Source organism: Bombus flavifrons, chromosome 9 (genome assembly GCF_040668555.2).
Source record: "Bombus flavifrons isolate JBK064 chromosome 9, iyBomFlav1_principal, whole genome shotgun sequence".
NCBI lineage: Eukaryota > Metazoa > Arthropoda > Insecta > Hymenoptera > Apidae > Bombus > Bombus flavifrons.
This window is the reverse complement of record NC_138450.1, coordinates 7,880,541-7,907,661: the sequence shown is the minus strand read 5'-3', so window position 1 is coordinate 7,907,661 and position 27,121 is coordinate 7,880,541. Positions and strand designations below refer to the sequence as shown.

General features: G+C 36.0%; 1 protein-coding gene and 1 long non-coding RNA gene across 2 annotated transcripts in view; both read right to left on the bottom strand.

Annotated features, from left to right (window-relative positions):
- qin (tudor domain-containing protein qin) overlaps nt 1-27,121 on the bottom strand; it is a 316,271-nt gene that overhangs the window by 175,205 nt on the left and 113,945 nt on the right. The window lies entirely within an intron of this gene.
- Nucleotides 1-27,121, bottom strand: part of LOC138183582 (uncharacterized) — a 207,550-nt gene that overhangs the window by 138,958 nt on the left and 41,471 nt on the right. The window lies entirely within an intron of this gene.

Below are 27,121 nucleotides of genomic sequence, written 5' to 3'. Positions count from 1 at the left end.
TAATAAAAATATTACACAATAAGAAATCATGGAAACTGATAGTTTGTATCTGCATTATACTGTATATATATATACTTGCATAAGTATGTTGGTAGAATATAAAATGCAATGAAGTGAAATTATGAAGTTTGTTGTAAACAAGAATTTTGTTTATTTTCATTCATCATATATTCATTTAAATGAAAATGCATTTCAATCAGAAACTATCGATGAAGAGCCACCATATATTATTTAATATTATCAACCCTTAAATTCAATCATAGATGAAATTTTGACCATCGCGATATTATTATTTGCAGCCATAGCAAATAATAATATTCCTACTCTTGGTACGATATTGGCTACTAAACGAAACATTTAACTTCACTCGTTCGACTTTATTAATTTTTTAATTCGAAAAACGATGCGCTACAGAGTAAACTTTCCCCTCTTCTAGCATTTCAGGGTTTAAACGTACATCGATCGAAATTCCGTATCTCGAATTTTTTTGTAAATTTACTATATCTAATGTAAGAAGTATGAGCGTAATAAATAACAAAGATGGATGTATTCGACACAAACGCTATATCACAAGGTATGGAGCACAGATCTGTAAAGATTTCGAAGTTCCCGGGGCTTTTAAGGATTTCCTTTTCGGACGCTTTAAGAAGAGAATTTCCCTCTCGACGTTTCAAGAACTTCTGCAGACCTTAAGAATTCTTTCCATACTCTTTACAAAATCTCTCTGTACTTTGTAGGTCTTTCGAGTCAAAGAGTCCAGAATCTTATTCAAATCTTTTTCTTATTCAAAACTGCCGAACGAAATCTTTCTCCTATAAATCACGATTGACCTATCGTTTATCAAAATACACGTACACATATCGATAAATACGCTACTTTATTTACTATCGTCAAGCTGACGAAAATCCTAGAAAACGTTTTGTTTTCCTACGTCTTTCGATGAAATCTGGTATTTTCCCTTTTAGTCGATTTATTCGGCTTGGAAATGTTGCGGATGTGAACAGGCTTACTATGAAATCGCGCAGAATATTTTCACGGTGTCGGAAACGGGTTGGCGAGAAATTCCTTCTAAACACAGGCAATGCGCTATTGAACCGAAGAGTGCTCTCTCGGCTGAAATCGCGCGAAAATGGGACCGAAGCGAGTGGTTCTGTCGCGCGAGTAATTAATCCTCGTAATTACGCAAACTTGCCCTAAAAAACCGCTCGCCCGGAGTGCAATAAGAAAATGATTGAAGTAAATCAGTTTGAAAATCGTTGGTCGTGTACTAAATGAGATTTAGATTCAGATTTGAAGATTTTGAAGCTTGCTTTAGCATGTGCACGCACGTGCATAAGGTTTCACTTAGAAATGTTTGATGTCTAGTTTCTCGAAATGTATAAAAGAAAAGGAAAATATTTTATTGCAATAGATATAGGATACTGTTGGAAATTATTAGGCAACGAGATTAGCCAGCTTAATGTGCATATTTGTACGAAATTTAAATATTTGAAATATGCAAAGATATAAATACATTCATTTGAAATATTCCATCACTTTTTGAATTCATACGAATAATTATCAACATTTATCTTTTTCCTTCTTCCATTAATCATTCGTAATCCCTGAAGTCGTAGAAAACTAAGGTCTTTGACCCCCAAATTTTAGCCGAAATTTCGATAAAATCAAAGAAACGATCGTATGGTGAAGGATCGATCTGGGAAAATATATTTGACATGAATATTTTAATTAAACGTGAATATTTTAGTCACTCCTCTTTTGATTTTTAAATCGAAACAAATAGCTCGAAAATGCATATATGCCTTAGGTGTATCAATATCTAGTATGAAAAAGCTGCGAAGTGAAATTCAGTTCGCTTCCCGTGTAACCGACTTATAGCAATACGAAAGAAAATTAGCTTTTTAAAACTATGGAGCAAAGGAAATGAAAAATTACGTAACATTCGCCGCGGTACGCGATTGTAAATACGTAAAACGAGGGAAAATTAGCTTTTTACCTGATGTACCTAATGTAAAAATTCAATTTAACGTCCTTTAGAATGTACCGTAAATATTGTACATTGGAATGAAAAAATATTAACGTTGAAAAATTTCATAACAAAATATAATATAAAATTTCATTAATATTCTCTAGAATTTATCGTGGACGTGTTTGGACGTGAGAAAAATTAGCGTTATTGTATTTGTATAGTAAATGTAATGTAAAATTTCGTTAAAACCCTTTGCAACATATTGTGAACACGTTCGAACGCGAGAGAATATAATGTAAAGAAATAAAATAAAAACAACGCATAAATATTAAAAAAGATATACTGTACCTCCACCGTATATTAAATTAATTTGATTCCTGTTAATTCAGAATCACTTGTTAAAAATTGCTTATTGAAATTGTCGTGGTGCCTGACATTTTTCAATGAAAAAACATGCCATAAAATGTACTCGTGTAATTGGTTACAAAAAATAGATGTAGTTTTAAATTAATATAATTTTCACTAATATTCTGTAAAATATGTAATAGATATATTTGCACAAAAAAAAAAGAATTATCTTCTTGAAATTATAATTATATACACAGCAAATAGAAGTCATGGTAAAATGTCATTGTCAATATCTTTCAGAAAATATTTCACATACTTTCAGATAATAGGAAATTATTTTCTTTAAGATTTCACGCGAAGCAATATTAATATTGGAATACATTATAATCGCAGATGATCATGTATTTCTCTACGATGGTACTAAAACAAGAAACTTCATAATTTTCCTTCATAAAGAAGTTTACGAGAAATTTACACGTTCAATGAGAAAAGAGTATGAATAATGCAGTGACAGCAAAGGTTTCTAACCCTTTTAAGGGACGACTTTAATTAAATGCCTGAAACTACTTCGACGGACCTTATTACGGGATGGACCTAGCAGTGTGAACCGTTTCAACATCAAAAAGCTAAAGAACTACGGAATTAGTGACACTTCTAGTGTAGTAAAATTATTTACTTAATATTATCACAACAATTATAAACAATAAAGCGTCGTAGTTTTCAACTTCGCAAGATAGATATCCTTATCTTTCACCACTTTAAGAAATGAAACAATTCAAGAAATAAATTCTGTGAAATCGCCGCATTATCAATCGAATATGAAATGCGATCGTATGGTAATTTTTAATCCCCTCTACTCTACAAAAAATCGATGAATATGATAGCAAGTCGTTGCACTGTAACCTCATCAAATTTGATACTATCAGATATTGTTTCATACTAATCCTCGATGCGCCTTCATAGATGCCTCGATGCTTCATAGACGAAAATAACAAAGGATATATAATAAAGTAAAGTGGCATTTGAGTTTTGAAATTTGATTAAAAAATTAGAAAATATACATATTAGATTTAACGAACATTCGTTCCTATATTCAAAATGTATGAAGAAGTCTCGACGTATCCTTGGTGCTTCCATCCTTTTACACGGAATTCTATTTCGATTATCTTTACGTTTGAAAAGAATATTCCACCCAGGATATCGATGAATTGATAAATATTAAATTAGCTGTTTTGAAGTAGTTTTGAAGAATCTTTAGTTTGAGAAAATCATGGACGATCAAGGTTGAATTTTAATATTAAAATCATTATGTCTCTAGTCGTTAGAATACATTCCTATGTCTATCTAAAGATTTGAGGATTGATAACAAAATATTCGAGATAAATTCAATGTACTACGTTTCTGGAAAAAAATCTCAAAATTCATTAAATCTATGATTAAACAAATTTGCATACCTCATACGCGCAACTCATAATAAAATACTGGAATCTTTTTCTGCCACCTTGTTACGTTGAATCTCTAATAGCTAGATCTTAATCTTTTCTCGTTTTTTTTTTCTTTTTTTTTTTTTATAGATTAAACCTACATAAAAAAATACTATCTAAGTTTTGCACAAGTCCGATCCTAAAATTGTAATGAAATTTATGGCTAGATTACGAATGTTTGCACATTTATAACAAGTTTAATCCAAAGTAAAATTACGTATATCTAATATTTAGAAGCTGAAACAAATTTCTATCTGAATTATATTTTTCTAGTGATCCTCGTAAAAATATAAATTTGCATAAACGTTTGGTCCACTTATTAGTTTTAGTTTAATTTTTTCATGACATTTCTATATATTCTTTGAAGTTTGCAAATGTCTAAAAATTGTTCTTTTCTAACACACCGATATTTTCTAAAATTTCCAAATTTCTAAAAATGCTATTCTCTTAAAATTTACCTTTTTAAATATAACAAGCGTTGCTATACAGATTGCTTGAGTTCCATGATTACGTGTAGCTTATTGTTAGGTAAGAAGAGAAAAAGATGTTGGTTTCATTGCCGTTACGGTTTACAGACACACTTTTATTGGAACCTTGTGATCGTTTCACACAACGATACTTTCGTACGGCTGCATGGAGTGCGCAGGTTTTATCGAGAGGAGGAAGTCGAATTGTTGCACGAAATACAACCTCGGAATCCCAGTTGGTCACGGCACATTAACTTTCGACGAGAGTGTGTAAGCAAAACAAGCAAAAATAGAGCGCTGTTACACAAAGAGAAATGGGGAAAAGGATACTGCAATATTCTGATCATTGTCCGGCAATCGCAGTTTCGGTTCAAGCATAGGAATTCTCAAACGAAATCCTACGATTCGTCATATTGTATTTTCCACTAATCAGGTTAATCAAGTGGAATGAAACATTTAAATAATTCCTTAAAAATTATTGCTTTCTAAGAAAAAGTGTACTGATTGTACTTGAAAATAATTCTATCTCTTAAACACTGTAGTTGAATGGCATATTCTCTAAACATATTACGATCGTTACAACATTAAATTTTGAAGACGCTATCCTTAATTTCTGTATAAACCATTTTCTAGCTACGAGTAGCTAATGATTAGAGTACAAAATTCATATTTTTATAAATGAAATTTTAAAAAAATGGAACCTGGACGAGAATTTGTCTTACCCACTGAATGTCACACTTACTTTTAACAATTACACGCTATGCCTTAGATATCTCATACACATCTGCGTATTATGTGCACCACGTGCATCTTTGAGCCTGTAGATTTCCCATAAATCCTATGGACCAGTTACAATTAATAAAAAAGAATATAAATAATATAAATAAAAAGGCTATATAAATAAAAAAGAATAAAAAAAAGGCTATCTAAAAATAATAAAAAAGACACAAAGGGGAAAAGTTTGAAGAGCAACCTCTCTCAATTTCATTGTTTAACAAGCCAGCTGAAATTCCTGAAAACTGTTTTCCCATTCGCAGCTCGTCCGAACGTATACGTTTCGAAGTCTTCTGTCACAACATGTCGAATCGTCGGGTCGTTTGCCTCTCCGGTGAGAGGGAAAAATTTCCCGCTTGTCATCGGATCATCGCAACGCGACAGCATCAATCGGAGCTAAAGGTTCCGATCACGTCGAAGATACAACTTTTAATTGATCGGCGAACTGCGACGACAAGGCAGACGATGCGTGGATAACGAGCGTCTTCGCGTGTGCGTCTACGAGCCAAGTATAGCGAATTCCTCGCGACTGACTAACTGTTCCTTTGCTGACACAACAAGGATCCTCGTTCGAGTGAACTGAAGTACGAGTTATGTGCATACTCGGCTTGGATATAGCCGCGCCTGAAACCCAGACTTTGGATTTGTTAGACTTTCGTGCGATTCAGATCCAATCGATCGCGTATCTGGCGGAGTTCGTGCAAAAATTTGTTCACTATCAAAGTTGCTGATGTACGTAGAACGTATCTATACAATTCAGTATACGTGAATTTCTTAACTGCATCGTTCACATCATTAAACTCCATAATCTTGTTTATTGAATACTCGAGCCACCAGTAAAATAAAAAGTGAAAGTTTTATTCCTGAAAGCTGTGAAAGTTTCAGTAACCTACAGGATATGAAAAATCGCATACGTATATAGTAAAAGTATTAAGTATAAGTATAGTTAGTAAAAGTATTCAATGAAGAGCAAAAGTATTATATTTATCTGCCGATACACTGACTTTCGAAAATATTCTATATAATTGTGCAAATCTATTCTAAGATTTCAAATCACATAACCTTCGCATATGCTACATATTTTTTCCACGAACTTTTTCAGCTACGATTTTCAGGGATTCAACCGTGAAGGATGTCAAAGATTCACGAGCATTTGTGTCTAATTATGTATATTAAATTATCATGTCAATACTCTAAAATATATCAATTTAAGTAAAAATTTAAGAACATCGGCTTAAACTCAGAGACAGATCTATGTAAATAAAGAATCTGGCGTGTAAGAAAATTGGATAAACTGACACTATAGGAATTGCATGCACATAACTCGATACTATTTCGAAAGCAATTGAGAAGGTAGCGTGGAAACGCGAAGTGAGCGCGATAAAAATGAAACGTTGCACGTTTGAATAAATACAAATCATATGTAGATCCATCACTATCCTGCAAACAGTTTCGTTCGCAACGTATGTATGCATCTCGCGAACGCCAACGAAAAATTCATTGGTTCATAACGAGAGGTAATTTCGAACTTTCGCACAGTAATGTACGTATTTTAATTGTGACCAGCTATGGTAGTGTACGTGACAAAAATAATATCCGTTCGTGGAAAAAAGTAAATTACTTTCGATCAGAAATATGGAAATTCTCTTTGTGATTGAAAGTTCGTGAAAATATACCGTAAATATAGGATAATAAAGAAAAATGTAAGGAAAACATAAAAGAGAAATTTAATAGAGAAATAGGAATATCATATAACTTTCAATATAATTTGATTCGATATAAAACTTCTAAACAATTTAAAAAACTCATTAGTATAAGAAAAATAGCAAGCAGATAAAGATGCAAAAATTTTTATCAATTAATTTACAATTAATGTTAGCATAAAAAATTCTGTAGTAATTTGAATAATTTTCCAGTAATAAAAAGAAAAATATCCGTCTCATTATACTGTACGAATATTTTCCCTGAAATTAGTACTACGTTATAATGAAATACGACGCTTTTTATGTAATTTTAAGAAGAATTTCAGGAAATGTGAAGACGCATCGAAGTGCAAATTACTGCGAGCAGACAGGAATATTCAAGAATTATGATTCTTGTATAAATTAAAACAGCCACACTACGATGTGATCACTTTGAAATGAAAAAGCTGAACAATTTTTGTCATGTAGATTATTCGTTTAGATACTCGATTTCAATTAAGTCAGTATCGATGTAACCAGAATCCTTACGTTTTTCACGCGATTCAATTTCCCTGCCAGGCGATAAACGTTTGAAATTTGTATGCTATCTCCTCGTTTCGAAACGTAAACGAAATGGCCTTACATAAATCATTCACGTTTGTGTAACACATATACGATGCTGTGTTAAAACTATGAAAATCCAAATTTCATTAGTTTACCATTATATAAATTGAATTAAATTGCACTATCGCGTTGAAATCCACGTTTGCTGATTTTACCATTGTTTTACGAATAGCTTTCTTCTTATTATACCTCGTGAGATTTACAATTTACGTACAGTTAAAAGTGAAAAACTCAATGTATTATTTATTAAATTGCAATTACTATGTTACCAATTGTACACCGTTACGAACGTTTGTCAATATTCCAGTGGCTGGAAATAAATATTAGATAACGTTGAAAGTGCCGAAATTGAAATTTAGTTATTTTACTGCGATTAAATTATCTACAAACTAGATAGTTTTAGTTTTAATGAATTCAATTGTAGTGGAATTAAAATTGTATTTTACTGTTATTCTCTTATATCATTTACAGTTTTTATTTATCATTTAATATTACTTTACCTGTCACATTATTTGCCTATATTATACTATAATTAAATTATTCTAGGATCATTTTACAAATATATTAAATTACAGTGAAACTGCCGAAATCGAAATTTCGTTACTGCTCAATTATTGTTAAATGGATTTTCAAATATGCATTACTAAATTACAGCAAACGGAATTTATTATAATTTATTAAAAACGTGACGTTGCAGGAAGAAAATGTGTAAAAGATGGTTCTATCCACCGAATTACAAAAACAAGGATGAAATTGAAAGAAAGGTAGCAAGTCTTAGCTGTTCAAAGCTGCTGATAGTAAATTGTATCACTGTCTCTGGCATTTCGCAGCTTTTTCAAAAATCTCTTTAGTTCATCTCGGCTAAGAAAGCTCGAGACTCGAGGTACACGTGCGCATACATACAACGATAATACACAGAGAAGGAAAGAGCAGAAAACTGGCAGGAGAATGACATAAGGATTAATAAAGAATATTTCTTGTTACTTTGTATAAGTGAAATAATTTAAATAATTCGGAAATCGAGTAATTCAGTATCGCTGAATGAAATATTCCGAAGGGAATATATTTGCTTCGGAATAAATCAGAGAAATAGAAATTATCACTTTTGCAACCGGTACGTTTCTTCACTTCCTTGAAGCGCGTGCTGAATGCCATTTTAATAGGAGTAAGAAGTCTACTGCTGCTTGTCGTAAGCAGCATTTCAACAGAAGCGTATAAATTATAAATTTTCTTCGAAATATCGTGTTTGTAATTAAATGTTATCTCTCATTAAGGAAGATTATTGAAACATTATTTCACTGAACTAGCAAGTAAAACTCTTAACTTTGCATATACATAAAACTTTCATGTATAAATCAAACTTCGAGCAAGAGCATTTTTAACTAAGAGAAATACGTTTATCGTCAAGTTAAATAATAATTCCTTAAAACACGATACATTGTACATGCAACAACGTACAAGCATTAATAATTGTTATGCAATGAATTTCACGTGATATAATAAGAAAACAGATGTTCACCATAACTGCGAATTCCCATGTATTTATGAGAAATTTGAAGCTGTAAAAATGCAAAGAGCCAAAAAAGATACAAGAATATATAAAATACAGCCCTCGTTGTAACCTTCAGAACGTGAAACAATTACCCCCACCTATCTAGCTTTCATCAACTTTTATCTACATAATTCAATTTTCACGAGCAGTCCTTTGAAAAATCCACAAAAACAATCTTCCCTAATAAAAAACCAAAGAAGAAGCGAACCTACGCTACGTTAAACGACAAACGTAACATCGCGACCACCATTATCTGGTTATTACCCAAAACCATGTACGCAGAAACAGCGGAATTACCGGTAAAGAGTATTCACAGCGAACATTGTGGGAACGCATATAACGAACGGAATTCGGTGCGAATTACCGTTAAAAAATGTTCAGGAAACGTTCACCGTGGCACCGCTGGGCGTCGAAATGTCTGTAAACTAATTTCTCGCGGACCAACAGGCCAGGAACAGGCACGCGGATTGAAACGCGAAGAGGAGTTTCGCTGAAGCAGGAAAATAGAGTTTCATGGAGAACGTTTGCCGGGGCCTCGAAACAGGCAAATCCGAATTTCAACGCAACACGGCCCAAGTGTTACCCGGAGTGAAACGCGAGATCTCGAAGGCAGTGGAACTGCCAGCGTTACCAAAACCATCCAACCCTCCTCGACGTGTTCGAGATCTCAAACCCAGGAAACCGTGGAAATCGGACTTGTTCGAGAGGTGGTTTTCGCGCGTTGCGCGCAGAGGATGCAAAGAACACGCTCGGTGTTACTGACAGCCCGCCGGCAATTTAGTCGATCAAACTGCTCACCGCAGGGCCGTCCAAGGTGGAAAAGGTAAGGCCGTTGCCAGTGTTGGCTGGCTGGTTGGTTGGTTGGTTGGTTGGTTGGTCGCTTACTTGCTTGCACGTTCGCTACAACTAGCTTCGATGAGTGAGCAGCTTATCTCGCTTAAACAGAGCGAGTTCCTTTCCCACGAACGCACCTCGCGATCGTTTAACCATCGTTTGCTCTCGTATGCTTTGGAATGTACGTAGAACGTTACGTTCGATAGAACCGCGAGGATTTTTCCTGGGTGTTTCTTCGCGGAATGTTTGAGGGAATTGTACGATTTTTTTTCGTTCAGTTGAAATTTCATGCGTTGCTGGAGACATTAATAATTAACAGATCTTCCGTCTGATACGAGATTTTTATGGCAGATGTTAATATTGATAGAGATTTTAAAGAAGCGAGACATGGTCGTGGACTGCGAATGTACTACGTTCCCAACCTCGTTATAAGTATCGCTTAATAATAACTGGCCATACATGTACTACTAGAATAGTAACTATTTGAATAATGTTAAGTAACAATACGCGCAGAAATTTTCATATCGGCATGTCGAATAATTTAGGAAATATACTTTTGAAGAGAATCATTGTCCCAGTAAAAATACGCGATATCGATGAAGTATCGCGAAGATATAATTTCACATTCGCGCAATATTAAAATCATTGTTCGTTATTATTCGTTTAAGCAGTTCCTACCAATAAACGAAACGGATAAATAAAATCGTCGAATGGCCAAGGAACTATACTTACTATCCATACTTATCCATTTCCAACTGGAACCTCTCAGTTTCTCATCTCACCTCGCAACACGATTAACCCTCTACCCTCTCCAACGAATGAATCAACCAACCTCGATTTTGCCAGCGTGTAGCTTCTCGTTATATCTCAAAAACGTAACTCGCCCCTAAAACAATCCACGTCCATAACACTCGCCGACTCGATAAGAGAAATTATATATCCTATATAGTTTTGTTAGAATCAACGCCAATACGTTGTGCGCCACTGCGAGTTTACTTCTGAGCACGCTATATAAGATACTCGGTACGCGTCTAATCAACGGTACTTCATCCCTGTGGCGAACGAAGTTTAGCCGGGCGAGCAAGATACCAGACTGGAACACGCCACTCGCACCAAGATCTAATTTAATCGACGCGAAATACGGCCGATCTACGTGAATCACCGCGCGTTTCCTATTTCCGGTTAGCGGTGTAACATTCAAGGGAACTGCATCGATCTTTCCTCTTACCGTTTCTACTCGAACGCGATTAAACACGGTGGAAGTCGGTTCTCGAGTGTCGAGCAAGGTTAGACGATCGTAGATGTTACTTTGTGCAATGTAGATGTTGTAATACATATGGTTCGATAGAGTAGCTACAATTTGCTTTCGACAAGTTTGATATCATCGGGTGCCGTTTCGGCAAATTTTTAAGTTGTTAATGATCTGGATATTTACGCAGGCTCAAATCTTTTTCATCACAACTGGAAAAAATAGGATCTTTTCTTATCTGTTAAATATCGTAATGAGTGTTTTGGATATTTTTATTTTACACAGTTTTATTTACACAATTGCATAACAATCTGCAATCTAATTACGAGTGCAGTATTTTGACATAATCTGGAACTATCGCAAAAGAAAAAATTGTAAGTGCTACAGTACACGTTGGGTATCTAAGAATTTGCATTCGGAATATTTCTCTCGACAACTGGAACAATGCAAATCACAAAGATTCAAGATTTTAACCGAAAGAATTATTCGCACATTCCCATCTGCTTTTAACGCGGCATACAAATCTTCACCGTAATCTCTTGCATTTGACTAATCTCATAATCGACCAATTTCACCGATCATCCTTAGAATCTCCATTGGCATAAAAGAGCAACAACAATTAGATTAACTACTGCTGATTAATTACACAACGAAACGAAACTACCGTTTATAATACCTGCTTGTGAAACCTGGTTTCCACCGGAGGTCTGATTTACCACTTTATCATCCACGAGAAAAAGAAGCATAGTGAAGCGTGTTACAAGAAAATTGCTGATACCCTTTCCATGGATACCGGCCGATTCCAAGCAGTTCCGAGAAATCGTACGCGTTCGTTAACTCAATTTCGAGCGAACTACGCAACGAGAAGGAAGGCAGCGATCTTTCGCGTGCATCTTTAGATGGATAGCCAATTACATGAAACCACGGAGGATAGTTACTTAGATTCTTACTTAGATTTTTTCCGTGGAATTGCACCGTTGCTAATATTACACCGGAAAGGAAGCAGATATTCCTGGTCATTACCGAGCATAATTTTACTTCGATATTAGACGCTGTCCGAGCTTGAATGATCGTGGAAAAAAAATGACACCTGTTATTAGAGTCACTGGTTCCATATGTGAATGTTACGCGAGTTACAGTTATCTGATTATGTTGCAGAAACTGGTATATTGTCTGGTATAGTTGATTCGCTAACGTGTTTCGTGACGTAACAGATGATGTTTGAAACCAGAGTGAAGAGCGATAGAATGTGAATAGTTTGGTAGAAATACCATTTGTTTAATGAATTTCTGATATTTCGATTTTCCATTGAACGGTGTACAATTATATCGTATCCTTTCATTCGAAATTTTGACAATATTTCGTTATAGGTTTTCAACTGTTCCTTGCAATTTTTTCGATAGCGAACGTGTTAAGGAATTTGTGATCTTTAAATCGTGACCTTTATGCGAGAAATATACTCCATAACGGATTAAATTATATGTAATTCCGATTCAGGCTACTCTAAGCTAGCCAACATTTTTATCAAGTACGCGATGCAACTACCAATCATAAAAATGATTTATAGAGTCGAGTAAATCCATTAGCAAGTGGCATTCAAAGTATGAAACTTTCACTTGCAGGTTATATTTTCAGTCATCGACGTAATCTTGATCATCTGGATTTATGCGAACTAGGTTTAGAAAGGTTCAAGTTAATTACCCGCAATTATTTTTACTGCTCTTTCGCAAGCAAATCGCTCATTAATAAAAGACGCAAACTGTGTAGAATTTTAATTACAGTTAATCGTACGAGCTGCCACAAGACACGAAAGAAACGAGTACTTTTTATTTAATAACATAATTTTTGCCGACTATCTTGACGATATTACTTCAAAATTTTGCTACATATTCGCTACAATTGATTTGTACTGTTCTGGACGTCATCGATTAATGCATTAAGAGATATGTAATTATACGATTCCGTTTAAAAAAAGAAGCTGACATATCCATATTCTTGACGTGTTTCAGAGAAATTATGTTCCATTTAACATTGTTCAATTTCAGTTGCTAACATTCGTCGATGTCAAGATTAGTTTCAGGGATCGATTTTAATAGCACACCTTGTACAACACTCGGTTATCTATCATCATGATCAATCAAAATTCTCGCAGAACCAGAACATATTGCTAACAAATTTCATTTGAAAACGTTCAAATTTTAAAAGCCAATTACTACAAATTTTTCAACTCTTTCCACATATAATCTATTTTTTCTTCATTCTTTTCAACAATCCGGAAACTGTGACGTGTTTTTAATATTTTAATGAGCAAAAAAGGCTTACTAAAATGAAAGGAGTAAAAGAAATCAAAGTGTCGTTTTATGAATTATATATAACAATATAAAAATGTTTGTTCTACAAGTAATTCGAAAATTGAATTATCTAGTCACCCATGTCTCTCTATCAGTTTGGACATCGGCATATCTTAACATACCATGCAAAAGATTTTCAAAATTGGAAAAGAAACAAATTATTCGATTCCTCTTGCACCGTGTAAAAGTAATTCAATTTGCAATGGCCACACAGTACTTATCACAGCACGTGATACAAATTAATTACCCAATTATATCAAACTTCCATATCATTTAATGCAAAAATTTGCTATATTAAAATTCACTTACTTAAATATATAAAAATTATTAAGTACACCAAGGGCACGTGCAAACATTTTTCCCAGCCACCGCATTAGTTCATCGCTCTTTCCAACAACCCACTAACTATCGCCATACTTCACACTGTGTTCGCCTCAAAAAATTAAGGCCACACCTCGACGCCATAAAGATAATTGCGAATCAGTTGAATCATCGATCACACGTGGTGCAGTCGATCGGATACAAGTTCTTTGCAGGGTCGAACGGCATCCCACGTGGCAGGTGAGATTATTACGTGGCTTTCCCCATTCGCCGAGGCCAGGCTCGAGGGACGGACGCAAATGTGGTCGTGGAAAGCGGCCGCTCTATTTACGAGGCGGATCGACGTGGCGTGCACGAGCTGAGAGCGATTAAGCTAGTTTGTGGCGCAAATGGACGAGAGGCAAGGGAGAAAGGATCGAGCGAGGCCGGAAAAGGGATATCGCATCTTGGTCAGGAGTAACGAAATCAACCGACAGCCTTTTGTTCAACGAATGAAAGGAACGATCGACTGATTTCGCGACGGAAAGGAAGCCGATTTCTGTGAGCTAAGCCACTTTCAGAGAGCGTGACAAACCGATTAGAAGGGTGGCGAAATGTGCTTGCTGATGAAATGGTATTTCCACGCCTGGGAACTGATCGTGTCTCTTTAGGTTTGTTGAAGAGAATGGAAGTTTTTCGGTGTCAAGGTTGTCACGCGTGATTCGAGCAAATTTTTATATAAAATAATTTACTAAAATGTCATGTAGATATAGTTGCTTAACTCTTCTTCCCAGGACTGAATATCTTCGTATCGAAATCTAATTTGGAGACTCAAAGTGAGACTTCAAAATGTCCCTTTAGGACAATTGTCCCTTTACGATCAATTTTTTGCTTATCGATTATTAATAATAGAACGACGTTTTCTCTGACGTTTTTGTAAAGAAGATACGATACATTGAAACTAGGACCAGTTCTATCGGAAAGAAAATCATCTGGTTAATTAATAACTTGATAAAATACAATATTGCATACATGCGATCATAAAAATATTCAGAAATTGGATAAAAACGTTTGTCAAACGCGACACAAACTTCAAGATTAGAACCATTCGAAATCTAAAAAATTCGGAAGATCAAAGACAGCAACGTGTACACGCGGCTCTGAAATCTTACTATGCTATAACTATAACAAAGCGAATAATTGTCCGGCAGAATTGTCGAGAAAGGAAGGCCGGTTAAATTCCCCCATCCAATGCTTTCCAACATGCCAGATCATTTTCCACAACCAGCTATCATCAATCGCCCATCAAAAACTATTAAAGCTCGCGGATCAAAATGTTGGAAAGTAAAACCATTAAACCGGGCAACAGCAAAGTAACAAGCGTTCGAAACTATCCTCTGGGACCGAACAACGAAATAAAACAACGGGTGCTCGTCGAGGGAAAAGGTATCCGCGACACGAGTATTTAAAAAACAATTACGGCGAAAAAAATTATCAATCACGCGTTTGAAAATGCCCGTGGCAATTACACGAGTGACGGCCACCGATGAAAATCATACGCTGCGCAGTATAATCAACTGAAAACGAAGCGCGTTTCGATGATCCACGCGTTGGGAACAACGCTCTCCGCTATTTTCCTACGGGTTTCTCCATAATTCATCGAGGGTGATATTCGCGCGGAAATGAACGCGCTCTGGGACTTTTATATCGGCGCGCAGGGCCGTCATTTCGACGTTTCACGCTGCACGACCTTTCGAAAAAGAAGCCGCGCGGCGCGAAATTTCACCGAGAGCCGGTCGTTTGAATTTTAATACGTTTCCCGCCATTGCAGCATTCAAACCGCACTTCAATTACAAAGCTATCGCGACCGCCAGTTTCTCCTGGGAGAGGTTTTTTTTTATGTCTCTACAGGTAATTCAAAAGCACCGGCGGTGCAGTAACGTTTGCATAAATCGTCGCGATGCGGGTTTGTGTAATGAATTGAATATCGCAGTGGAAAAACGTGATTAGTGTATGCGCTTGTTGACTTTCTGACTTTAACGTCACCGGCTGATTAAAGAGCAGGATTTTAATACGACGTGTAATCGAAAATGAAATCGATCTCATTTTACCAGAAACGTGACAATTGTTTCTGTTATCGAGAAAATGATCGAATAATCAGAATTTTGTATTAACGCAGCATGATAATTTAAGAATTTGCAAATGCCATTCGAGAATTAATAGAAGAACGCGACGAGTTCAGAATTACGTATTATCCCTCACACGACTTCCTAGTTTAGATCTCATTGAAAAGTGTTGAAACTCGACGAAAAGGATGTGAAAAGAGAATGAAAATAAAGATGGCTGAGGTTCAATTATCGGTCGCGATTATTATTTAATAAGCGAATTCATCTAGCACGTTCGAACGACGTTAAACGTAATTACGTGGATAATGGTGACCGAATGGGAGCAAAAATTCGTTCGATACTTGGATGAGAATATTTTAGAGTTGAGTTTGAATGATATCGCTAGATTATCGATGTCTTGGGTAAACTTAATTTACGAAGTACTTTAGGGTACTTTGGGTAACGTGGTTGTAAATTGACGGTGAGTTATGTGTTCGCAAGAGGGTTGAAAGTATATGTAATGCTTTAAATCACCGCTGTCAAACATAAGCTTAAGAGCTTAGAAGGTTTCTCATACTTCATCGAATATAGTGCTTACGTATGTGTCCATAAGTGGTTATTTGGACATTTTGCTGGACTTATGGCAATAGTATATACGAATTTGATTATAATGTACGAATTAATAGGGAATAAATGAGCAGTATTTATTATCTTTTATCTTTAAAAAGTCACAGACTACGGTCAAATTTAGCAGCTTCAAGCATTTCTTTATTTAGAAAAAATAAATCGAGTTTCCTCGGGATAGTATAAGTTTAATTTAAGGTATAAACTAAGAATCGTAAGAGTGCTGGGGAAGAGAAAAAGAGAGAGAGAGAGAGTGTAAGTAAGAGTGTATGCCTTGGTGACGTCAAAGCTAAAAGAGTAAAGGAGTGGGAGAAGGGTGCGAGGGCTGAGGGTCAGCATTTTTTGACCTGTGAAGACAGAAGTTGTGAGCCGAGTGTGAGAATAAGACGTACAAAGATATTGTAGTCAGTTTTTGCATTGGGTATTGCTTGTTAAAATAAAACTAAACTTCACTTCAAATAGAACATCCTTTCTTGTCTTTGCTCTAGACTATTCAGATACTACAAAAATGTACCATCTACTTTGACGTACTTACCAATTCTGCACAACATTACTTGAAGTAAACTTTAAAAGAGCTTCGTTTAACACTAGAACTACCACGCCAGTCAAATTGATTGGTTTTAGAATTTTATTTTAAAATTTCTATTTCGTGTTATATTTTTCCCACAATGATGTAATGGCTTTTGCAAGGATAACTAAGAAAATAATATAATGAATTTTATTTTGTTTTTTATGTATTCAAACTTAAAATAATTTTCTATCAAGGCTACTTATACCAACACCAGTGAAAATGGCTGGTACTTGTCAAAGCGTAAAAGGGTCCTGCAATCTGTTTATCGAACCTCAATTAACCAGTTTCCTCGTTTTCTACAACTTCCCACACGTTTTGAAAATTTTTACTGCGTATCATTCGATATGACGATATCGGTTATCAGGAAAATTCCGGAACGATCGCTAGATGCTAACACTAGCAATACCACACCAGTCAAAATAACTGGTTCTGCAATTTTAGAAATGTTTCAATCCTCGTTTAGGGATCATAGTCCCAGATGGATTAATAATATCAAAAATGTACTACATAACATGGAATTCCTTCTGTAAGAAAGTAATAAATCAATAAACATAAAAATATTCTATTATTACGTATTTTTTAAAGACCAGTCATTTTGATTGATTTTGGTAGAAATAGCTTCGTGTTAACTATCGGTAGTTCTAGTGTTAACAGATCTGATTCAAAGTTGAAGACTTCTTATAGATAACACTGTAAGTATCAAACAGTCAATACTGTAGCAGAGAGAAGCTCCTCTAACTTAAAATCATTTTCAAAATTTGATATTTAATTGTTATAAGATTTTAAGTGTGAAAGATGTCAACAAATTTTCTATTCTTTCCTCTGATACAGTCAAAATTGTATTTTTAGAAAAGCCTGTATGTGCCATTTCTTAATCGTAGAGAAAACTAGATTGGGTTTAGGTTTAACTAAACTAAGTAGCAATCCTGTTTGTCCCTAAATAACTTGTATAAAAAAAAATACATTTTTTCTAGATCTTATTTTTACCTTTATTACATAAAATTGGTATTGATATTTATCACCCACGTGTTATGTAGCATCCATACGTGTCTATCACTTAATGGCACTTACATTGATGGGAACCAAAGAAACTGGTATATAGGAACTTGTATGATAAAAAAGAAAGAAAAGAAAAATTGTTCAATACGCGCACTTACAGTCTCAGTTATCTACAAGAAATCTTTAGTTTAGAAAAAAACAACCCGAAGACGAGGAGTTTGTTATAAAACGAAACAGTTCCAAGATGTTTGACAAACCACGACATATTTTTACGAAAACACACGAAACGCTATGAAAGATGCAGGTTTGCACAGTAGAAGCGAACAACCTCTGAAACCATAACAGGCTCCTGAATCTCCAAATAAAAAAAAAAAAAATACACAGAAGGCCAATTCGATATGTATAATTTCCAAATAGTCATTTCCATGAACATCGAGCCGGGCCGGCAAGAATTACACAAACGAACGACTCAATTTCACTCTGCATCGCCGTACAACAGCCATCCCCGTGAAGCACGAGTACCATGAAAAATCAAGGATCGTTGAACCACGCCAAACAAAAGCGGATACAAAGTGCGAGGACGAATTGAAACATAGTCGCAGCGAATGGCGAACTCTCGCCAAGAGAATTGGCTGCGAATCTCCGTCTAGATGGAATAATAAAAACCGGAAAAAGAGAGAGCGATGCATGTTTCTGGCTTGTTTACTCGCGTGCGTTCATCTAGCGCGCGTGCACCGGCAAACACGCGCGCGGCACGCTCCAGAGGAAAATCAAATAGAACGGTGCTCTATTAAAAGTCGAACAGGCATCAGGCCGACAGGGGTTATGATCGCGCGTTTTAATCGCCGCGCAAATGACGCATGCTGCCCGATCGAAAATTCTGCTACGCCTCTGTAAACTTATCGACGCGATACCGCCGTGTTTTTCACGATGAAATATGCCCGACCGATAGAAAAATCGCCGATAAATGCTGGCCATTTTCTTGCTTTTTGTTTTTCATGTCGTTACCCGTTTGGTGTTTTGTTAGTGTTTTATCACGGGATGGAATAAAGTGCGCGTACATAGAGAAATTTATCAGCTGCAGCATTATAGGCGGTAATTAGAAACATCGCCGATAAATCCCCTTATATTTTTGCGCGTTGTTGTACGTGTTTGTCGATGTTTTTAGCGTCTCATTACGGGATGAAACGAATCACGCGTTTGCGAGGAAATTGAGAAGTATGACGAAGTATCGTAGTCGCGTTACTGTTCACAAGTATTCCAACATTTAATTACTTTTAATAGGACGAATTTTAATTACGAGATTGCAGACGAATCGAACTATAACCTTCTTCTTTATGATTTTTATGGCTATTTATTGTGACAAAATTGTACGTTTGTAATTGTCAAATTTTGTAGAATTAATAAAATGACAAACGTTAATTACGAAACATTTGTTAGAAAAATGAAACGTTCTACTGGCAAATATATATACATATAGGGATGGATCTTAGCGCTCTGTTAGAGTCATTAAATTTTCGTAGACTAATGCTTTGTACTTTCATTAAGATACAGTGTCATGCTTCGCGTTGCTATACAGTACGAAATTCAAGTTACGGACAAGTTAATTGTAACTTTGTTGATTAAATTCGTTCGCTCGGTTGGACGAGTAAATTTAAGGTTCGAGATGCATACGAAAGAGCAATTTATCAACTCCTTGCTAGATCCAAAAATTCTGTTCGAATAAGAATATTTAATGACGCGAAATTAATGGAAAAAGAGAAAGAGTGAAAACAGTTTTTGAATCGTGACACGCTGCTTGTCACGTAGCATAATCTCATCGTGTAAAAATGATTACACTCTTATAAAGTTAATCTTCACAGCTGTTTCAAAATGAATCATTTCTTAGACATGTTACTCTTCGATCAAATAACATATGAATCGTTATTTTTATATTTTTCTTCTTGAGGAAAATGGAAATTAAAGCCAAGAGACAGGAAGAAGAACGTCGTATCGCAGGAAAATCCTGTAATATTTTTAGCTGAAAACTCGATCGAAGTAGCGTCCTTAACTCGACGTGCACGACAGGCTACGCACATCGAATGGTGACGTCGCCGACGAACACGTACCATCGCTGACGAAGAAGCCAATGATTATGGTATTTTCTCTTTTACCTCATTAACCGGCCTTTCTTCACCAGACAGCGCGTAATGCCGCTATCTGCGCTTTAAATTCTGTCTCCAACGTTGAAATTGTCTCGTCGTAAAAACAATGAAACAAACGTTCGTTGAATGAAAATTCGGTACTGTTGAGAAAGGAACGTTCACGGAGAAATGTCCAATTTTCGAAGTTTCAAAGTTTGGAAAATTTCCATATTTCAAACTGAAATGTAAAATCTTTTAAACTTAAAAATTCCAAAGTTTACAGGTTCCGAAAGTCAGGTGATCGATAATTAAAAATTTCAAGATTTCTAAAATATCAAAAAGTAAATATTTCAAGCTAAGATACAAAAATTAATATTTTACCAATATTATTACGACAGTGTTAACGAAATTTCAAAATACAGAATATAATACACGCATACACGTCTACATCGAAGCATTTTGTAACATGTGTTCAAATTTTGTAGCGAGTATGTACAAAGCTATTCTTTCACGTCGTTTATGGTCATTCGCAATTAATAACGCAAACCTCTCGTAATAGATTCATTACGCAATGATGTTTCGAGAGTTCTGCGCTGATCTTGTATTCCGATTCTGCAACGCTTGCCAGGAATATTTATTACGTAGCTATACATCACTCCGTGAGAAAGGATCAGGGCCGATCGTGATGTAACGATCTGTTTCGTAGCGGTTACAGGGACAGAATTTTATTTGGAGTAAAAGGGAGCGAGATTGACTGTCAGTGATTGTACGTATTCTCCGATACTGTGCGCAGATTCGAAGTTAGTTGGTCGTTGAAGATTGATATTGAATGGCTTGACACGAAACACTCGAACATTAAAAAATTCCAACGAAAAATTAAGATATATTTTATGTTAATTAAATAGCTGGTGCCTTTTTTTTTAATATTTCCATGACATTATTATTACGAAATTTTTATTCCATGATTATGTAGTCTCTCATATAGACTTCTTTCCTATACAAAATTATTCCTCGTTACACCATTCACTCGTCTCGTCTCTCGGAAAAAACAGAAGGATCTCGATCGTAGAACGATTCGAACAAATATCGAAATTGCGAGTTACATCAACGAAAACTCTATCGTTTCTTCCTAATCTGTTCTTAATTATTATCCCTTTACACCATTGTTACAGTTACTGTTAATTAATCCTCCACTTTGAACGATTACCGTTTGATACAAATCTCTTCCTCAAAAATAATCTTTCGTTGCGTCACCACCTCTTTTATCCCTCGACGTAAACTGTAGCCGACACAAGAAGAATAAAAAACGAAGAAACAAGAGCTAAATCGCCCGGAAGAGTAGCAAAGTGTATTCGGATGATAACAAAGGTATAATCCCTTCGACCCTGTAAGCTTCTTCGACAGAGCTGGTGGTAGTTCGCCGACTGAGACGCGCAGAATACTTTGAGCGTGTAAAACAAACTCGAAACGATGATTAACCGGCGAATAAGATTGGCAAACCGACGAGTTTACTTAGTGGCCAAATCTACTAATAGAATGTGACGTTTGTAAGCAGACCGCAAGCTTTGAAACCGCGATTCCGTTTGATATCCGAAAATTTCGCCGGTGTCAGTTTCGGTCGTCTGTCCGGGAAGCGTTTAAAAGCTTCGACTTTATAATTCCTGTTTTTCCACTGTCGCGCTCTAGGACGAGGTTAGAAATCTAATTGTGGCCCGTCGCAGACTTTGCTCGGTTATTCTGTTGCTGGTGATTCTTAAAAAGTAGGACGTGATTTTCGAACTGTGAAATACAGGAAATTAGACAAACGCACGTAGTAAACGCATGAATTGGGTAAGAGAATTTGTAAGTTTCCTTTTCTCTATGCAAGTTTAAGGAATTTCGAGGGAAAAGATGGAATAAAAATTTGCTGGTAAATTGGATAGAAAATTATGTAAAGTATTGTGTGTTTTTTTTAAATATATTTGCAAGTATTAAACGACGAACGTTAATACGAAAGTAATTTGTAATATCTAGGAAAAATAACGAAGAGATTTGTCCCATTAGTTTTACTTTATTCAGTTACTTTCATTTCGCCCTGTAAAGTGATGGTTGTAGCTGACAAGTCATTATTTTTACGTCATATTATCATTTTATAAAAGTTTCGCTTTTTAATCGAAACAAATAGAACGAAAAAAGGTCGTTTTGTAAGTCGGTAAACATCTGCGTCCCAGAGATTCAGATTCCACGGAAGGCAAGAGGATTTCAATCTCCACGTTGTCCACCAATTGGAATCTTTTAATCGCTTTTACCACGTCGAATCTAACGCTCTCGTGCATTCAAGTTTCATTTCGATATTTCTCTACAATTTTACTAAGAATCTCAGCTTCTCCTTTCCTTTTCCCTTTCTATGTGTCTTCTTTTACATAAATGGCGATCTTGAAGTCTTGTTTGAATTTTGGACTTGCTCTTATTTGCGTTTACACGTATTCCTATCATGTAACTGTGACTTGATGCATAGCATTAAACGTGAGTACATCTGGCAAAGAATATTTTAGTCACGAGCATAAATTCGATGTAATGAGACGAGTGTTTCGCTTAAAAAATCTACAAATACATATATTTAGTAAAAAAATTAGTACACAACATGAGTAGCTATGTTATGTACGCTATAGTACGACAAACTTGTTGTAGACGTTAAACATGGCCCCACTGAGTACTGAAGCTTAAGTATTTTTCTAATATCTATGAAATATATATTTATACTAAATACCTTATCATTTCTCTACATATTTCTCTATAACTTTCGCAATAGAATTGTGATAAAGAAATTTCAATGCAGTAGTAGTGAAATTTCGAAATATTTCGCGTTACACATATAACAAATTCATGCATGAATACCGTCGTAAGTGAGGCTACAATAGTGTACATATTATAGCTATTCCACTCGATTATTGCTTAATCATCGTCATTCGAATTAATCGCTTCACCATGTAGAACAGGATGGCCAGTGGAATTTGTATTCAAACATTTTGACGACACCAACCAACGTGTATTGGTCGCAAGAACATTAAACTCTGTGTTGACTGTAAATGGGCTGCATAATTAGGGACCGCGATATTGTCGGAAAACAGCAACCCCGTCACCCTCCTGCATTTTGCATATTTTACACGCGTTTATATTTCTCTCAAGTGGCGCAAAGGGTTGATTAAAAAGCGATGATCGCGACATGAGCGTTTTTAACGGGATAAAGAGATTTCCTTTGCGAGTTAACGTCGCTTCGTTACCTCCAGAAAACATCGACCAGTGTAGAAAATGGTGTTTGTATTTCTATCGCGTCGATGATGCAATGGCGCTCGTAAATCTTTCGTCATTCTGATATTCGTCCAACAACGATAAATAATATACAGTCCAAATTATTTTATTTCTTTTCTTTCTCTTTTGATACTATGACGAACGAGTAGCAAAAAATGAAGATCAAGGACCACAAGGTAGGAGAATAGTTGCGAACAAATTTGAAAAACGCGCAAATAGTATTAGAAGCTTAATTGCGGAAAATGTATTTCTCAAATTAGAATACTGTCAATCGTAATGATCTATTTCTTAATGATTCCTTAATCGATAATTGTGTAATTATCACTTGCGAATCTTAATAACTAACTTAAGCGTCCAAACTTAATTCTAATATAAAATCTTTTAATAAATAACTTGTATCGTTCAGTTGAAGACTGAACCGTTGGTTAATCGTAACTTCGTTAACTACGCTCCGATTAGTATAAGAATTAACCGAATAGCACGATAGATTGACCGTAATAAATTAAATAAATTGTGAAAAATTATTAGGCGAACGAGATCAGTGTAGTTCCACGATAAAACGACCGATAGCGAACGTTTCGTTCCGCAATATGTGCGTGACAGATAGACGTTAGGCTGGGTGCAATGTGGCGCGATTATTGCGGTTAACTTTACGAGATAGCTCGTGTTACACTATCCAATATCCTGCACGTGCGTACACTTGCTGCTATACGACTTCGGCACATCGTTCCAGATCGCAAATCGTTCGCCTGCGCCAGGGAGAACTTGTTGCAACATCCCCATACGTTTGTATTTTTCACATTAATCAGTGTGAATTTAACGATAAAGAACAAAGATACTAAACTGAATTGAATTTCTTGTAAAATACGATTCGATAGAAATTGTAGGAAGAAATATAGAAAGGATAAAAAGAAAGAACCTAAAATATCTTTAATATCGACAGTGAGGAATTGAATCTGTTAGTTCATATTACGAATATAAATTAACGATTGTGAATATATTATATATATATGTATTTTAAAAATACTATAAATGGCATTCTATAGATAAAAATGTTCAAAAAGGTAAGGAAGTGTGGATAACTTAATTTATGGTTGTACCATAGTCAAGTTTTGATATACGTCACAAAAGAACTATAAAATTTCGATTGAGCTATAAAAAAAGTTATAAAATTCCTCCAAACTCTCTGCCTCCCCCCCCCCCCTCTCTCTCTCTCACTTATCTTTGCTGTATTTTGTCCAACATTAAAAAGGACAAAAAAGTGATTTGATTTTGCAGTCAACTTCGTACGATGTTAACTTTCAAATCTATAACAGTTAATTAAAAATTGTATTATAAAAGAAAAAAGCTGGAGGAATGGGAAATTTGAAACGCAAACATCCCTTTTCCTTGACGAGCGCGAAGAGCAGTAAAAACTGCCAGAACTAGAACGAACTAAATTACACCGATCTTTTATTGCGACACGTTTATACGTCGGTCGCGGCGGAGATGTAGCATGGAAGCTGTATCGTTACCGGGGAAACTCTTGGGGCGGGACCGAGACCATATTCTGCCTCGTTCCCTGGCTACAGATTCACCGAGGATTGTAAACAAAAATACGATCTTACCATCTGCAACGGCTTTTGTTCGCTACTACACCGCCACAGTTTCTTAATGGCTCATACTTAATTTCTTTCCGTATTCGAAACGTTCACGATCGTTCCATTATGCCATATCCGATGCAGAATCTTTCTTCAGAATCACCCGTTTTCAACGACCAGTGTAGTATAACGGTATATTTCTTGTTAGACGAAGAATTTAAAAGTCGGTAGATAAAGAACGAATTTCAGCTTTCTACGATTTCACTTTAACGAAGAGTAAGAAGGAAAATTTGCAACGTATGTAAATTGAATTTTGTTTGAAAAAGTTTCTTCTATGGAAGAGCGAAATTTGTCTAATTTTTGTTTAACTCTTAACTATTACCATGGACTTGTGAATCAGTCTACACGTTATATATATTGTTATAATGACGTTACGCAGGCCATCGGCTGCCCGGTCGCGAGAGCTGCAGCGCCGATGTTTTAGGCGACGTAACAGTAATTATACAAATTGTTAACGTCTTGCTTTCATATATACGTATTTCTGAATCGTTTGTTAAAAACCGTCAATTTTCCGAGTTTATTAAACACTAATGCAAAATAATAACGTGTAAAAGTATGGTAGAAAAAGAAGAAGAAGAAAATTTATTTAGGCAAACAAGACATTAAACTGTAATTGTTGTAACAAACGAAGAGAAAAGAATAAAATAAAACAGTCGTTACTCACGTTATACGCAGCATGAATCAGGAACACCTATGTACGTTGTATCGTCGTTGTTTGAACACGCCACTAATTGCGTATTTACAAATTACGAACCGGATATTTCCGATACTACACGCGCGAACCACGTTTATCACGTAAGCGACACACCCGACCGGATCGATGGTCGAAGCGTATGTGAGCCGATTTTCCAGATTCCAACCCTCTGTTCTACTGGAACGTGACCTGTTGATACGAAACTCCGCAAAAACTTTCGACTCAAGGACTGCGCATCGTGTGAAATTATTATTGCCACCGAGTTTTCTGTTTACAACACGTCGCGCTTCTATCGAACAGCGAAAATATGTTTACGATTTCGAGCGAAGAATTTAAACAAGGAAATTAAAAATGTTATATTATCTACCTATAGTACATAATAATTCTCTCTCTCTTTTCCATTCATTATACTGTGCTACAAAAATTGTTGATTTTGTGTGTCATATAAAAATGAAAAATCGGAATTACCAATAAATCTACGATTACGTTTATTCATACGTATTTATCCATTCCATTATTGCATTTTCTCCTTTCAAATCCATAAATGTGCATAGTATAAACATCCACAGTTTAGTTATCAATCGATCGTCAGTTACTATAGATTACGCTGTCGATTTAAAAAATAGACAAATGTTACAACGTACGTACGGACTACACCATAAAGTGTGTAATTGATATTAACAGATCTCTCGTTCCTATTCTGTGGATTCGCGCAGCATAAGTACAAACCTAAGCCAGACAAAAAGCACGCACACATCGATCCACGTTTGTGTTCTCTAGCCTCCACTTGTCTGCATAAAACACTCGTGCATGAAGGCTCACTACTACAGACAACCACTCGCCATACGCTATACAGCTCCCATAAACGTCCTAATACGTTGCAAGTTACAAGCAACCCTATAACGCAGCACGTTTACGCCAGCTTTTGCATCCAACTGCCGAATTTATCTTCACATCGGTGATACACGCGAGCAGGGGCACACGTATTAAAAACCACCCTCCCCCGGCCGCCGTGTTTCGACACAGGTAGAGGGATGTTGGAAACGGAGAACAGGGGATGCGCTTTAGACGGAATTGCAGGGAGCGCCTCCGCCATTAACTTTGATGCGCTTATAAAACGCAGTAGGTTCGAGCCGGTGCATGCATACACGCAGTACATGTGTACAGTGTATATGCATGCAACCAGGAATATAGAGTTTCCAAATTTAATAGCCCTGTGTGTCGAGCAGGACGCAGAAATGAGGAATGGGTACACACCAAGTATAGTGGGTGGCTCTCGACCATAAATACGCTAGCTGGTTGATTATATGGAGCCCCATGTCAAATCGACCCCTGGCTACCCCCGCGCGAGTTTCCATCTCCCCAATCCTACGCGCGGATATAGCCCCTTTTCGTTGCAACCGCCCAACGTTCAGCCTGGAGCGTGTGGCTACGTTTTAT